General features: G+C 38.6%; 1 pseudogene; it reads left to right on the plus strand.

Moving 5' to 3' along the window:
* The first annotated feature begins 2643 nt into the window (after window positions 1-2643).
* LOC122750218 lies at window positions 2644-3543 on the plus strand (annotated as a pseudogene).

Raw genomic sequence — 3543 nt, forward strand, 5'->3', positions numbered from 1 at the left:
GCCCCCCAAAAAAGGATAAACAAAAAATAAATACATTACAGATATCATCCCTTCATAATCAATTCCCATCTGTGCCCTCTGTCTAAATTTATTCCTTTAAGCTGCCCTAATACTGAGAAAGTTCTTATGAGTTAGAAGTATCATCTTCCCATGTAGGAATATAAACAGTTTAACATTTTAGCATCCCTCATAATTTCTTTTTCCTGTTTAAATTTTTATGCTTCTCTAGGGTCTTGTGTTTGAAAGTCAAATTTTCTATACAGTTTAGGTCTTTTCATCACAAATTCCTATAAGTCCCTTTTTTCATTGAAGTCCCATTTTTTCCCCCAAAATTATCTGCAGTTTTGCTGGGTAGGTTATTTTGGGTTGTAAGTCCAATTCCTTTGCCCTCTAGAATATCATATTCCATGTCCTCTGATCATTTAATGTAGAAGCTGCTATATCTTGTATTATCCTGACTGTGTCCCCACAGTACTTGCTTTTTTTCTTTCTGGCTACTTGGAATATTTTCTCCTTGACCTGGGATCTCTGGAATTTAGCTATAATATTCCTGGAAGTTTTTATTTTGGGATCTCTTTCGGGAGGTGAATTCATTCAATTTCTATTTTACCTTTTGCTTCTAGAATGTCAGGGTAATTTATATTGACAATCTCTTGGAAGATGATTTCTAAGCTCCTTTTTTGGTCATATTTTTGAGGTAGTCCAATAATTTTCAAATTATGTCTCCTGGATTTATTATCCAGGTCAGCAATTTTCCCAAGGAGATATTTCACATTGCACTCTATTTGTTTCATTCATTTTTATTTGCTTTATTGCATCTTGATTTCTCATAAAGTAATTAGCTTCCATTTGTTCAATCCTAATTCTTATGCAATTCTTTTCTTCAGAGAGCTTTCCATTTGGCTTTTTAAGCTGTTGCCTTTTTTTCCACAACTTTCCTGAATCACTCTCATTTCTCTTTCCATTTTTTCCTCTACCTCTCTTACTTTATCTTCAAAGTCCCTTTTAAGTGCTTCTATGACCTGAGACCAATTAATTTTTTTTTTTGGAAGCTTTAACTGTAAGAGCTTTGATTTTGTTATCTTCTGAGGGCATATTTTGATCTTCTTTGTTATCAAAGAAACTTTCTATGGTCCACATTTTTTTTCTGTCTGTTCATATTGCTATCCTATATCTTGACTTTTAACTCCTTCTTAAAGGGGAGCACTGCTTCCATTGCATACTGTCTCAAGCTTCATGGGGTCTGACGTTACAATTTAGGAAGATGCGGTTTCTCCACTCACCTGGCCTGTGTTCTGGTCTGTAAGTAGCCCCAGGCCTATTTGCTCTTTAACCCTGAATCAAAAATATATTTCACTGTGGTTGCAAGCCCTGGGAGAACCTGTACCCTTCCCCCATCTAGGCCACTGCCACTCAAGACTGCTTCCTGGTTCTCAGCATGGGCAAGACAACCAGGTTCTGCCTTAGCACCAGCAGAGACCCTTGTAATCTCCCCCTGGCCAACCGCTCAGCCTCTTCACCAGACCATGTGCTAAATTCCAGAGGAAGCCACTGTTGCAGCTGCTTCAGAAGCTCTGGAGGTCTCTTTTCTGTCACAGTCTGCCTGGGGCTGGATCTGTGTTGGCATCATGGTGGAGTTGGGTTCCCCTCCCACCCCAGTACAGTAGACTTTTCCTGGCGACCTTCTAAGCCATCTTTGGCTGGCAAATGATCTCACCCTGTCCTTTTGTGGGTTCTGCTGCTACAGGAATTGTGTTATAGCATTATTTGTAGGAGTTTGGAGTCAACATGTGGGGAGCTCCTAGAGGTTACTGTCTTTTGTTCACCGTTCTTCTGCTCCCTAAAATCAATTATACAGGTAGACAAGGAATATATAAATGCACAACACTCCTTAATAAAAATTTTTAAAAAAGGTCTCATTTATTTTTATTAGACTGTGAGTTCTCTATAAGTCAGCAATGTACGTGAGTACCAAAACTCATATAAAACTCAAAAAAAGTCACAGAAATGTAGTGTGCAAAATTAAATAGGTGATACTTTTTTGTACTTTACCCTGATCAAGTACAATTTGTAATATTGTGTTCAATCTTACAGTCAAATATAAGAATGGTTACTGACCTAGTGTTGACTTTGACAAGTTGAAGCACTTTCAAGATATGCTGAGGAAAACAAGCCTTTTTAAGGTAGGTTGAAGGAACAGGATATTTTGTTAGGAAAAGAGAAGACTTGGGGACGTCATGATAACCATCTTCAACTACTGAAAACCTATCCTACATAAGAGAATTTTGAAATGTATAGAAGAAGGCAGAAGTTCAAGATTTAGCAATTGGGTTTAATTTAAATATTGTCTTCCTTAGAACTGGGCCTCTCTAAAAAGAAAATGACTTATCTTGGGAGTTAGCATTACTGATCTCTCTTGGACTTTACCTAGAGGTAAGAGATAAGCACTTCTTAAGGATGTTATTGAGAAGATTTTATGAGATAATTGTGAAGATTGCTTCATATTCTGAGACCATTAAAGGTGTTTACATAATTTATTTTCTCTCTAGGAATTCAGAAAAGAAGTAGAGAATAGCATGTGGATCCCTTCTAGTATTTGAAATCCCATCTGCAATAACTATAGTCATCTGCAACTAAAAAAGGATGCCCCATTCCAATGATACTCAATTTCATCCCTCCTTTTTCCTACTACTGGGCATTCCAGGACTTGAAACTTTTCATATATGGGTTGGCTTCCCTTTCTGCATTGTGTATCTTATTGCCATCTTGGGCAACGTTACTATATTATTCGTGATACAGACTGAGAAGGTCTTCACCAGCCCATGTTCTACTTTCTGGCAATGTTGGCCACCATTGACCAAGGCTTATCCACAACCACAATCCCCAAGATGCTGGGAATTTTTTGGTTCAAACTGAGGGAGATCAGCTTTGGGGCTTGTCTCACACAGATGTTTTTTTATCCATATGTTGACTGGAATGGAGTCGGCTGTGTTATCATCTATGGCCTATGATCACTATGTAGTAATCTGTAACCCCTTGCATTATAGCACTGTCCTCACCAACAGAGTGGTGGTGATAATGGGAATTGGGGTAGTGCTGAGGACATTCTTCACAGTGTTTCCCTTTGTGTTCCTGATCCTTCGACTTCCTTTCTGTGGAAACCATGTCATTCCTCATACTTATTGTGAACATATGGGCATTGCCCGACTGGCCTGTACAAGCATCAGAGTCAACATGATCTATGGCCTATGTGCTATTGGAACTCTGATATTTGACATTATAGCCATTTCTGTATCCTACATCTTTATTCTCCAAGCTGTCTTTCACCTCCCCTCCAAAGATGCCAGACTAAAAGCCCTAAGCACCTGTGGCTCTCATGTATGTGTTATTCTAGCCTTTTATATACCAGCCTTATTTTCTTTCATGACTCATCGCTTTGGCCATAATGTCCCTCGTTACATCCATATTCTCCTGGCCAATCTGTATGTTATAGTCCCACCCATGCTCAACCCGATAATATATGGGGTTAGGACCAAGAAATAA

The sequence above is a fragment of the Dromiciops gliroides genome, chromosome 3 (assembly GCF_019393635.1).
Source record: "Dromiciops gliroides isolate mDroGli1 chromosome 3, mDroGli1.pri, whole genome shotgun sequence".
Classification (NCBI taxonomy): Eukaryota; Metazoa; Chordata; class Mammalia; order Microbiotheria; family Microbiotheriidae; genus Dromiciops; species Dromiciops gliroides.